General features: G+C 50.6%; 1 pseudogene; it reads left to right on the top strand.

Moving 5' to 3' along the window:
• LOC116074372 overlaps positions 1-6,154 on the top strand; it is a 6,771-nt pseudogene extending 617 nt beyond the window's left edge.
• The last annotated feature ends 7,016 nt before the right edge of the window (positions 6,155-13,170 follow it).

The following is a 13,170-nucleotide window of genomic DNA, read 5'->3' as shown; positions in this document are numbered from 1 at the left end:
AAAAAATCTGTCCTGACCTTGCAAGACACACATCTGTATCTGATAAGATGGGAACAGTTTAGAGTCCAGAGGAGCCAGAGTCTTGCAGATCTGTGGTGCGCCTTTACACGGCATGAAAAGCTGTAGGATCAAGAAGTGGGGACCATCCATGTCTCAGCGGGACCTGAAGTCTTTCTGGTCTGTAGTGACTCACTTCCTGGAAGACAGCCATCCGAAGCCCCATGAAGCCTCCTGAGCCACCTGTTTTGGGAATGGTGGAGTTGCTGTCTTGTTTCTGTGAACAGCAACGTTCTCTCTGTTGGGATTGGCGCTGGTCTCCAGATCCGGCCATACTAACCTCCTCACACGATCAACAGACCCTGCAGCTCTTGCCACACAGGAAGGTCTGTACTCTACAGTCTTTCCAGCTCCTGGGCTTTTCTGTAGTACAGTAATTTGTGAACTATATTCTAGGGAGCCCTGGGCGTCTCCTAGCAGCTGTCCAGAAGTGGCTACAGAGGAAGAGCTAGGACGAGGGCCCCAGGTTCCTTCCCCGTTTCCCTTCTTCAGACAAGCCGGTTTACACAACATGGCCTCCATAAAGAAAGAGTCTCACCACTGACATGTAAAAGGCTGGGAACCACAGTGAGCCCGCGGACCAAGAAAGTGAGTGGCTGGGGGCTTTGCAAAAAAGGAGGAGGTAGGCATGCTCCTCTGCAATGCTGCGCAAACAGCATGTGTAGTGTTCCTAGGATAACTCAGGCAGGGAGCGGCTCAAGGAAGAACCTGGTCTATAGAGGCTGGGCATGCTCAGTATCTACTATAGAAGTTAAAGGCGAAACCTTAAGTTTGTTGACTGAATACACTGATGAAATGGCTCTATTCTGTTTTTTTTTTTTTTTTTTGGTTTTGTCCTTTGGCTTTTTCATTGTTGTTTGTTTTGTTTTCACATTTTCAATGCTAGGGAAGGGGGGACCCAGGACCTTCCCTATACCAGGCAAGCGCTGCGCTGATGCACTATGCACACTCCCCCCCATCCCCCCACCTCAGCCCACTTTGGACGGTGGCTGAAAGGGGAGACTGCTTCAGGCAGGAACGCTTGAAGGGAAACAGGAAGGAGAATGTTTGAATCCTTTACTGGCCTGTGACATCACCCAGTCTATTTGCCCGTCTAGATATGATGGAAATGTGGAAATTATTTTCTATCTCCTGCACATAGAGGTCTGGTGGATTCTGGTTGTGGGATTAGGGGATCCGTGTAGAATTTTGTCCCTAGGTTTTCTCCTTGTGGCAAGCACCAGCTCAAAGGTGGCTTCAAAAGTTACTGTGGAACACATCCCATGAAAGGTACGCCGCAGGGAATCAGGGAAAGAGGAAGGCTACAACAGGCCAGGCCAGCCAATCAGGTGTTACGCAAGGAGAGAGGACGGCTAAAACAGGCCAGGACAGCCAATCAGGTGGTACGCAGGGAATCCAGAGCCAATCAGGTGGTACGCATGGGGAGAGGAAGGCTAGAACAGACCAGGCCAGCCAATCAGGTGTTACGCAAGGAGAGAGGAAGGCTACAATAGGCCAGGCCAGCCAATCAGGTGGTACTCAGGGAGAGAGGAAGGCTACAACAGGCCAGGCCAGCCAATCGGGTTCCTTTTTGGCCTGAGAAGGCCCTCAAGCTCCTTTCTCTGGACAGATCTGGGCGAACCCTCAGGCTTTAGACCTTGTAACCAGAGTGCAGACATTTCCAGTTTGACCCGTGTTGCACTTCACTGGGCTGTGTCCTTCTACAGCATCAGAGCTGACAGGCGTGACGTGTGTCACATCTGAGGATCTGTCCAGCTTCGTGCCTCCTCTGGCATCCAGTCACAGGAAGGCTACCATGGTGGCAGGGAGTGGGGAGGTAGGCAAGCTGCGACCCTTGCCCTGTGCTTGTACAGATGCTAGTCGAAAAAGAAAAGAGAGTGAAGCTTGCCTTTCATGCTGGCTACACTGAGGAAGTCTCTGGGTGTGGCCTGTAGACATCCAAGGGAATGGGGACATTAGGACCTGAAAACAAATCCCTGGTTTTTACACTGCAGCCCTGGATTCTGGGTATCTTGAAATACACACACACACACACACACACACACACACACACACACACACACACACACACACACATACATATTGGACAGGGTTTATCTGTGTCGCCCAGCTCTCCTGGAACTCACTCTCCAGGCTGGCCTCACCTCCTGGGAGCTGGGATTAAAGGTATGTACCTCCGCTTCCCGGTGGAATAAAATATACTCCTAATCTTAGAATCAAACCATTCTTCCACCCTCCTGTTGGAGAACACACAGGCAGGGTCCTATGTGCTCTTGGAATCATGACGCTATCCCAGGGTTGGTCGCATCCACCTGAGCCACTTAGTGGCTAATGTGTACTCTAGGGAGACAGTGAAGCCAGCATCTGAGATCTCCATCGCTGTCGAGTGGTAAGGATAATGCTAGTGACATGCTGTCTTTCTCAGCAGAATGCTTTAGCGTGAGGAAATAGTCCCAGAATATGACAGACCCTCCGAAGAATGGGAGAAATAACTAGCTCAGTGCTCCACCTTTTATCAGGCGACCAAACGAACCATGGACAATGGAAGGCAGAACATTCCATAGTTCCATCACAAGTGGTGGACACACAAGTGGTTGGGATGGAGAAGATACATGCAAGGCAACCCTGTCATGGAGAGAAATAATATAACAACAAAAAGATCAGAGGTCAACAAAACCCGAACCAGACGCTGGAGAGAGGCGAGAACTGGAAGTCGCTCCTTGGAAACCATCCACCTAGCCAACTGTCAATTGCCCGGAAAAAGAAAATAAGCATGCATTATTGTAGGCTTAGATGTTTTAAAACCTACTTTTAATAAAGATTCTGAAATGCTTCGACCCCCCTTCTAGCCCACTGTCTAAAAGGTAGGGGAGAAAGATGGTACATAGAACAAGGGGAATGTGGACCTGTTTAGAAGTAGTTCTTTGGGGTGATTCCAATCTCTGTTTGTCAGGATGCAAACAGTCCAGTTCAATCATGTTAACATACCAAACACGAGTCAGCAGAGGTGGCAAGATCTGGTAAAACCTGCCAGGCTTCCGCCAAATCAACACGAGTCAGCGGGAGCAACCAGGACCAGCCGGGATGCTGGCTTTCTGCCGTGCCTCTTTCAACAATGCAAAGATCAGCCAAGGCAAAAAGATAAAGATGTAGGACCCACAAAGCCTTGCAAAGCTAGCTCTCAGAGAACCCAGTCGCTGCGCACTGAGTCCTATTCCTGCTCTCTCCAAACACCACGTGTCCTCCCACGTGGAGAGAGGAGTCTGTCTTAGCAAAACACCGCGTGAGTCTTCATCACATGATATATCCAGAAACCCGGAAGCCACCGCCAGTATAGCTTTTGCTGTTAGAGTAGGCTGTGCATATCATTTTACAGTTTCTTTGTGCTGGGCGGTGGTGGCGCAGGCCTTTAATCCCAGCACTTGGGTGGAAGAGGCAGGCAGATTTCTGAGTTCGAGGCCAGCCTGGTCTACAGAGTGAGTTCCAGGACAGCCAGGGCTAAAAAGCACGCGCGCGCGGGGGGCGGGGGGAACATAGTATTTCATGTGTCTGTGCATGTGTGGTGCACAGGCATGTGTGTACATGACATGTGGAGGCCACGGGACAACCTCCGGTGAGTCCGTGTAGTTTTCTTGAGATCAGGGTCTCTCCCTGGGCTCATTAAGTAGACAAGGCCGGCTGGCCAGCAAGCCCCAGAGATCTAAGCCTGTCTCCTAGCGCTGAGATTACAAGTCCAGGTCACCATGCCCAGTTTTTTAAGTGGATTCTAGAGACCCAAACTCAGGTCTTCATGCTTATGTGACACCTCCTTAGCCCCAAATTTTCCATTTGTTCTTGGTGGTCACATTATAAAAGCAAAAAGAATTTTAAGGTGGCATTAATTTGGGTAAATTCTCAATATGCCCTGAATACAATTTATTTCAATGTGCGATCAATATAAAAATGATTCTTAGTTATTGTATTCCTTTGGTGCTGTCCTGAAACCTCATCTCAATTTGGACACTATCATTTCATTAGAATTATTTGATCAGTGTTTAGATTTCATAAAATTTACCTCAATAAAGTATTCATATTCTTCCAAACATATTAAAAAAGTTTTCTAATAAGTGAATTGAGTATTTGTTCTTAAATGTAAGTGAATTAAATTAAGTAGAGTAGGAAACTGGACTCCCTCCTGACTCTGGTCCCATGCCGGTGCTCAATGGCCATTGGTGGCCATGACTGCTGTTTTGGCATCTTGCCCTCCTTCCACTTCTGCTAAGCTCCTTGGCCACCACCCTTAGTCTCAAGTACCTTTGGTTCCCGGGGCCATCTCTAGACCTTGCCACCTCTTGAGGGGTCCCTCTGCAAAGAGACCACCATTCCCATGAGACCCTCGGCTTGTCATTTCCTGTGGGAGGGGTTAGGCCAGAAGTGTCTCCACCCAACAGTCTGTCTCTCTGTGTAGCCTGTGTTCGTTCCTGTCCCTGCAGCTCATGGGGACTTGCCCATCAGCAGCAGAGCCAGGCCAAGACCCCTCCCAGCTCCCTGCCAGTGCCCCCCTTTCTCCCTTCCTCCTGGCATCAGGCTAAGCTTGCAGACAGACATATGGATTGTTACAGTCAGCCTATGTGAGAGGTCCCCTTAGCCTTGCTCCCCATCTTCAGAGATCTGAACCCCTTAGGGGCAGAGGATGGAGTAGCCAGGGTGTCGGAGAATACCAGCTCAGTGGTGCCATGGCCCATCCAAGGCAGCTTCCACTTCACAACTTCCACTCCAGTTCTGGGGTCCCCCAAGCTCTCAGAGCCTCAGTTTCCCCACATGCCCAATAAGATTGCCTATTTCTTTGACCATGGTGACTTGTGAAGGGACAGTTGGCATGAGCTATCCAATTTAGCACACACCTGAATTGCCCCTCAGTCTAGGAGTAGTCACCGGGTCACACTCTGGGCCTCTTGCTAATAGATACCTCCTTCAGGAGAGTGCGGAATGAGAACCCCCGTTTCACAGGACCCCTCTTGCCTCTAGATCTCCTCTTTTGATTGCCCATCCAAAGAAAGACTGGTTCACGGTCTCACTCCTGGCTTTTTTTTTGGGGGGGGGGAACTTTCTTTATTCTGTCCTATGAACTTGGAGGGTGTCCTGTGAATCGGGCTGTCAAATGGATGGGTGTTGCCAAGGTTTCTGGGGAAAGACCCACTTTGCCTGGGCCTGCTGCGGCTGCTGCCAGCCAATGGTTCCTTGAACTCACCAGGCATCGCAAAAACAGTAGAGATTACATTTTCATTTTCAAACAGGACAGGTCCGCCTCTTGCTAGGCCTATTCACATGTGTCTTCCACATTGTTAGTAATGTATCTAACAACCACAATGAAGGGAGGAAACACCTTATAACTGCCTGACACTTATCAAGGCATAGATGCTCCCCAGATGAGCACACCTGAGATGCATCTCCCTGGGCAGGTCCTCAGGAAAGCGTGGAAACCTGACTGGAGGATCCAGAGAGAGAGAGACCACCCTAGAGATGCCCCAGAGTACTAATACAACTTTCCCAGAGCCTAGCCCAGGCTTGCCCAGATGTCCCAGGGTCATCTGTCTATAAGACACTGTTCAGAGCAGGACAGTGCTGGACAGGGCCACTTGGAAGCTACGAACTGGCACAGCCTTATCCCAGCTCTGATGAACAGCTGTTAAGAGTCGTCAGTGGCATGAGGCGGCCGAGCGGCAGACATTAACATGCAGAGCTTCATGGAGACCCTGACTGGCAAGACCATCACTCTTGAGGTCGAGCCCAGTGACACCCTCGAGAATGTCAAGGCCAAGATCCAAGACAAGGAAGGCATCCCGCCTGACCAGCAGAGGCTGATATTCACTGGCAAACAGCTGGAGGATGGTCGCACCCGTCCGACTACGACATCCAGAAAGAGTCCACCTTGCACCTGGTGTTGCATCTGCGCCGTGCCATCATCGAGCCATCCCTTCATCAGCTTGCTCAGAGGTACGACTGTGCCAAGATGATCTGCCACAAGTGCTACGCACGCCTGCACCCTCGTGCAGTCAACTGCCCCAAGAAGTGTGGCCATACCAACAACCTGCGCCCTAAGAAGAAAGTCAAATAAAGCTGGGGCCATACCTGGCCTGTGACCCCAGGACCAAATAAAGTCCCCTTCCATAAAAAAAAAGTCAGTGTCTCACCTTTGTAATTTTGTTGATTACGGGCAGAAAAGGCCTAATACAGACTAACCAAGGTATATTCGTTTGTCCCTGGGCTGCCTTTTTTCTTAGCTGTGGCTCCTAACTCATGCCCTATCCTAACAGTTTGGGGAACATTTCTCAGTAAATCCCCAAGATCACACAGGCAAGTGGACTTATACAGACATAACGGAAATATCTCATTTTAAAATTAAAACAGGCCTGTGCACTGTGGCGGGTTCACTCATCATCCTTGGCAATCAGGTTATTTCAGGTTGCTGGGCAGAGTTCTTCAACTTTCTACCAGGTAGGGCACTTAGGAAGCTGGGCCTGGCTGTCACCCCAGCCATTTGGGAATCTGAAGGAAAGGGCTTCCTTGGGTCTAGCAGTTTGAGACCAGGCTGGACAATGTATCAAGATGCGTATCTCTGGAAGGGGGAAGGAGGAAAGGGAGGAGCAAGAAGAGGATAAAGGGGGGAAAGGGGGGACACAAAGAGCAGGGGAAGAAGTGAAAGAGAAGAGGGAGGGGAGAGGAAAAGGGAAGGGGGGAGAAGGAAGGAGGAGGGGTAGCAATGGCATCCTACAGGAGGGATGCACTGGAATTTGGTTTCTGGTCTCCTGAATATGTAGCATTTGTGTGTGTGTGTGTGTGTGTGTGTGTGTGTGTGTGTGTGTGTATGTGTAGGGTGTGTGTGTGTGGGGGGGTGGTGTGTGTTTAGGGTGTGTGGGGGGGTAGTGTGGTGTGTGTGTGTATGTGGCATGTGTGTGTGTGTGTGTGTGGTATGTGTGTGGGGGGTGTGTATGTGTGTGGTGTGTGTGTGTATGTGTGTGTGGGGGGGTATGTGTGTATGTGTAGGTGTGTGTGTGGGTATGTGTGTGTGGTGTGTGTGTATGTATGGGGGTGTGGTGTGTGTATGTGGTGTGTGTGTGTGTGTGTGGTGTGGGTGTGTGTGTGTGTATGTATAGGTGTGTGTGTATGAGTGTGTGGTGTGTGTGTGTGTGTGTGTGTGTGTGTGTGTGTGTGTGTGATGCCTGCACACACACATTCATGGTGAATTTAGACAATGTGTCAGGACCACCTAGGCCAGTTGCCTTTGTGAGACAGGAAATGCCATCCCTAGGTAATACCTGGTGTCCTTGCCATCCGTCTTATGACAATGGATGCCCCCCCAACCCCCGATCTGAGTGTGGAGGCTGGGGCATCTTCTGCTCCCCACTGACAGCAGGCAGCAGCACACAACCTCCCTCGGCGTGACTCCTATCATGGGTTCTGGCTCCCGCTTGCTCCGCTATGTCCAGGAGAGCCAGGAACAGGGAAGCACTGGACAGTTTTCCTCAGGCACCTTGTGGATGATCCAGCACCTTGAAGATGAGTTTAGAGAGGCCCTGTCAGGGAATGCTGTCGAGCCCTGGGCAACCTGGCAGCAGGAGACAGAGGTACAGGGCGCTGGAGATGGCACATGAGAATCCCTTCCACGGAGCTACTCTGGCCCTGGCCCAGCTGCCAGCCCAGCTGCTCTGTGTAGATAGAGGTAGGGTGGGATGCCCAGTCCCAGAGGAGGCAAAGGAAGCAGCCAGGCCTGGCGGAGATGGGAGGGAGCGGCCCCTCTGATGCTTGGGTCACAACTCTCGGCTTGGACCAGGTGAAGAGAGAAGGTGGCACCGTGGAGACAGCATCCTCCACACTGCAGGGAGGACCCACCCCTCCCCCTCCTGCAGGGGACAGAGCTGGGCTGCCAAAGAGTGAGGGCGGGGGGGGGGGGGGGGGGGGGGGGTGGCGGTGGGAGAGGTTAGAGGCATCCAGGGACCCTGGAGGAGAAGAGATGCTATTAAAAATATAATTTGCTATGTGTGTCTTTTCTGATTACAAAAGCAATGCATATTCATTGTAGAAAATTTGGAAAATAGAGATAAGCAGAGAAAAAAAAAGGCAAATAAAACCTGCTCCTAATCTCCCCACTGGGGGACAACCACTCACACAGCCAGCGTGGTGGTCAGGAGCACAGGCAGGGACCCCGGACACAGTGCGCACTGTGTGTGTAGTACAGGATGTTCGAGTCCTGGGTCCTAGCACCGGGACTTAAACAGCAAGTGCGGTACCACCCAGGTGGTGGGAAGATCAGGCATTCAAGGTCATTCGGGGCTACAAAGGGAGTTTGAGGCCAGCCTGGGCTATGTGAGACCCTGTCTGAACACACACCAGCACGCATACAGGGATGCATACTTGCGACTTGCATACTCGCGACTAGAGCTTGACTCTCTGGGCTGGAACCCTAGCTCTGGTACAGCTGGATGTGTGACCCTGAACAAGCACCTGACCCATCCATGCCTCTGAAAATAGTGGGTCTCCCCTGTCCCTCCTGGAAGAACTAAGTGAAAATTCATAAATCTTTGGTATGGGGCTGGAGAGATGGCTCAATGGTTAAGAGCACTGACTGCTCTTCCAGAGGTCCTGAGTTCAATTCCCAGCAACCCCATGGCGGCTCATAACCATCTGTATGGGATCCAATGCCCTCTTCTAGTGTGTCTGAAGACAGCGACAGTTTACTCATACATATAAATAAATAAATCTTTAAAAAAAAAATAAGTGTCTGGTACATATTAAGAGACTGGGTCTGACAGCACACACCTGTGATCCTAGCACCTAAGCGGGAAATGGGGTCATCCTAAGCTATATCAGGAATTTGAGGCTAGCCTGTGCTACATGAGACCCCGTCTCAAAAAGATAGAAGCCAGATAACAAAAACCCAAGAAAGAAAAGGAGAAAGAATGTGACCAGTGAATGTCAGCCACGTCTGTGATTGATGTACCAGCGAGTGTCGTCAGCCATGCCTATGATAATCGGGACCCTGGCCACCTCCACTGACAGACTTGATATCTTAACAACCTGGCTAAAACAGGCCTCTCCGTTAATCTTCTGGTTTTCTTCTAGCCTGAGAAATAGGGCCCTGCCCCTGGGTATCTGAACACTTAAGAGTTGGAGGCCAAGCCTCAGCTAGATGCCTACCAAGCCACAGAGATAGTCCTCAGTGACCACCTTCAACATCCACAAATGAGGAGCAGGAGAAAGGAGAGAGGCTGGGACTGGGGGTGAGTGGATAGGGAGAAAAGGAAGGAAGAGAAGACAGGGCAAGGAAAGATGGAGACGAGGCCGAGAGAAACATGTTCTCTGGCCCTTGATCCTCCTGGCTAAACCACACACCTTCCCGCAACTTTACGAGGCTCTGCCACTCTCCCACCACATTCCCACCCCCAGGGCCCCTGCTCTGCAGCCCCTCACCAGCCATGGTCTGGCCCGTCAATAATTCATTGCTGGCAGGATAGAATCGCCATCAATAATGCACATACGATAATGTTCTACAGCTCTGAGCACAATTGTGTTCCTCCTAATGTACCACGAGCCGGGTCCAGCCCCCTAGCAGCTCCCCTAAGAAGACCCCCAGGGCTCAGGAGAAGAGCAGATCAAACCAGAGTAGAGCAGATCCAACCAGAGCAGGAAGGGACTCTCCTGTGGGACCAAGCGGGACCCTAACAGGGCCAACCAGCTCCTGCCTCTCCTTTTTAACACCTCAATCACAGGCACACGGTGCACCACCGAGCCCAGCCCTGCACAAGCACATAGATGCTTAGTTCAAATCCCACCACCCAAGTTGTGAAGTCAGAAGACCACATTGGATCCCCTGGGACTGGAGTTATAGCTAGTTGTGAACCACCTTGTGGGTTCTGGGAATTGAACTCCGATCTTCTGCAAGAACCGCAAAGGCTCTTAGCCATTGAGCCATGTCTCCAAACCCCTGATTTTGTGTGTTTTTATGAGCATTATTTTAGTGTATGTGTGTCTGTTTATATGTTTCTTTGTTTATATGTTTATATGCTTTGTGCTTCTTCTTCCCTCTCTCCCTCCCTCTCTCCCTCCATCCCTTTCTCCCTCCCTTCCTTTCAGGTTGCTCTCTGTTTTCCCAAGAAAGGAATATCTCAGTGAGTACAGAGTTGCCTGGAATTTGACTTGAATTCAGGGAACCTAGTGATTGGGTCTCTGCCCCGTGGAGTCAAAGAGGCCGCGGGGCCTGGTGGGTAAACCATCCCCAGAGTCTAGAGACCCTGGTGAGGCCATAGGCTTCAGCTCTGGGGTACTCCTAAGCCCCTCTACCCTGAGCAACTCAGCCTGCGATGCCCACTGAACGCTGAAACCCAAACCTCTAAGCCTGAAAACTGCCGCGTGCCACCAATCCTGCTTCCCAGGAGAGAATGGGATGCCCAGGAGGAAGCTGCTACCCGGCAGCCCCTGCGGGAGACCCCTAGGACTGAGTCTGGGGAAGGCCAACTTCTAAGGTAAGCTGGGCCTGGGAGCCAGCTGGAAATATGAAAAATCACTGGAGTCTTGCTCTTACTACAGCATTTTCCTCATCCTCCTCAGGCTGGTCTTATGACATCCACTTGATCAGAGCCATGCGTGAACGAGCCAAGTCAGGGTCTAGTTAAAGCCTAACCTCAGGGAGCAAGCGAATTAATCCTGAGCCTCAGACGCATAGCAGCACGAATTCTGGTCACACAGCACCGGTGTCACTCGGGACCCTCAGTTCTCTGGCAGCTTCCCTTTAAAAACGCACACGCAGTCACTTCCTGATTCACCATATCTGGGGAGGGGCGCCTTGCTCCCGCACACCTGTGGCCCGGCCCCTCCTGAAATATTAACCTGGCTCTTTATCAATGTTTCATCCGTTCTCTGCTCCACATCACCCCTGCGACCCATTTCTCACTTTCGAGCCTGGAGCATGAAATATGGATGCGCTTGCTCCACCTGCCCTGGCGCTTTGGCCCAGGTTTGGGACTTAACAGGAAGTGATCTTGTTCACGTGTTCTTCCAATCATCCAATTCCCAAGCCCCTCAGCAACTCCTGCCCCGCTGGGCTCAGCATTACTTTGGTTCTGCGTTTTTCCGGGCATGCCTCTGTGCTCTGCGTTCCTGGCAGGCAGAAGGAGCCATGTATGACCCCTACAGAGACTCTTATTTGCCCAAAGCACTGAGCAGTCGATTGTCTCAAACCGGACAAGAGCCGGTTCTGAGGGTTATTGTTCTTCTAATTTCTTAGCGCAGGGCACGCCCACTGCCACTCTTCTCCAAAAGTATTGTCCCGAACCCTGAATTCTCTAGACCAAAAGTTCTCAATCTTCCTAATGCTGCGACCCCTTCATGCAGTTTCTCATAGTGTGGTGACCCCAACCATAAAATTATTTTTGTTGCTACGTCATAACTGTAATTTCGATACTATTATGAATTATAATATCTGATATGCAGGGTATCTGATATACGGCCCTTGTGAAAGGGTCGTTCGACTCCCAGGTTGAGAAATACTGCTCTAGAAGCATTTGGCTGATAGCCCCGGCTTTTGTCTTTTCGTCATGTGTTAGAAATGATAAAATTTAAGAGAAGAATCATGAGGAAGCAGAGGCTGTTGAAGTTGGTCCTCAGCTTCATCATACCATGTTCAGACCTTCCATAGCTCCCCCACCCCCAGCGGGAAAACTCTCCCCTCTCCCACCTCACTTAGTTTTGTAACAAAGTTTCTTCAAAACATTGTCCACTTTATCCTGATCCATGTTCTGTCTCAAACTGTGTCCTCTCCAGCAGACGGTCCACCTTCCCAGACCCTTGTTGAGGTGTTCTTTAGAAACATTTTTCTCCCGAGCCAGGCAACTGCTTCTGATGTCACTAAGGATAACTACCGCCTGGGGCCTGAAGGTTTTGGCACCATATCCCTTAAGACTGTTGCCAATCCCCATCTATAGAAACAGCCAGACCAGACTGAGGGACCCGTTTTCCCGCAATGACTGAGGTAACCTTCTCTGCTCGTCATCCTCTTGATAGTCTGGGCTATGAGGAATCTTAGAGAGCCACCACCCTTGACTCTTGGTGGTCATTTGTCCCTTTGTGGCTTTCCCCAATGGCTGCCCTGCCACTCCCTACCAGGCTGCACACCCTTGTAGAGCCCTAGCTTTGACTTCTCAGTACAGAGCTTGGCACACACTTAACATTGGCTGACCTCGAGATCGCGACCCCCACCACAGAGGTTAGACAAGACTAGGTTCTAGGAAGACATGGACCTCCCATGGGGCTGAGAGACCTGGTCTGGGTCTAGAACCCAGCTCCTTGAGTTTGTGGGGAAAGCGCACGCCTTGTCTGCCCCTCCCTTCTACTTTGCTTCTCCCTCACGGGGGGGTGGGGGGGGGCTCTGATCTAGAAAGGACCAGGCATTGTCTTCCCATTGACAAGAAACAGCAGCACCGCCATCTTAGGGACCAAACCCAACACTTGCTCTCTCTCACTTGTGCGACTGGACAGAGCTGCATGCCCTGAAGCAAAGGGGGAAGAATCATGCTGGAGGCTGGGACCCCACACACAGCTGTCCCGTTACGTGGTAACCACTGTATAAAAAAATAAATCTGGCCGGTGGTGGTGGTGCACGCCTTTAATCCCAGCACTTGGGAGGCAGAGACAGGCAGATTTCTGAGTTCCAGGGCAGCCAGCCTAGTCTACAGAGTGAGTTCCAGGACAGCCAGGGCTACACAGAGAAACCCTGTCTCAAAAAACCAAAATAAATAAATAAAATCAGCAAATGGGGATTTAGAATGTTATCACTGCAAAGTCTCAGATGTGGTAACTATCCTGATTGAACCATGCCATGTGTATATTCATGTCTCAAACATCCCCTAGACCCTGCAGATATGTAAGGTTATAGTGTTGATTAAAGACTGAATAATGGGCTGGGGATATGGTTCATCTGGTAGAGTGCTTGCTTAACATGCACAAGGCGATCGATGGTTTTATCATCAGTCCTGCCTAAAGCCCATGTGGAGATGTGGAGACACGAGGATCAGAAGTTCAAGGTTATCGTCTTATACACTGTGATTTGAAGTCAACCTGAGACACATAAAACCCTGC

Source organism: Mastomys coucha, unplaced genomic scaffold, assembly GCF_008632895.1.
Source record: "Mastomys coucha isolate ucsf_1 unplaced genomic scaffold, UCSF_Mcou_1 pScaffold3, whole genome shotgun sequence".
In the NCBI taxonomy this organism is placed as follows: domain Eukaryota; kingdom Metazoa; phylum Chordata; class Mammalia; order Rodentia; family Muridae; genus Mastomys; species Mastomys coucha.
Note: the sequence above shows the minus strand (reverse complement) of the source record. Positions and strands in the feature narration are given on the sequence as shown.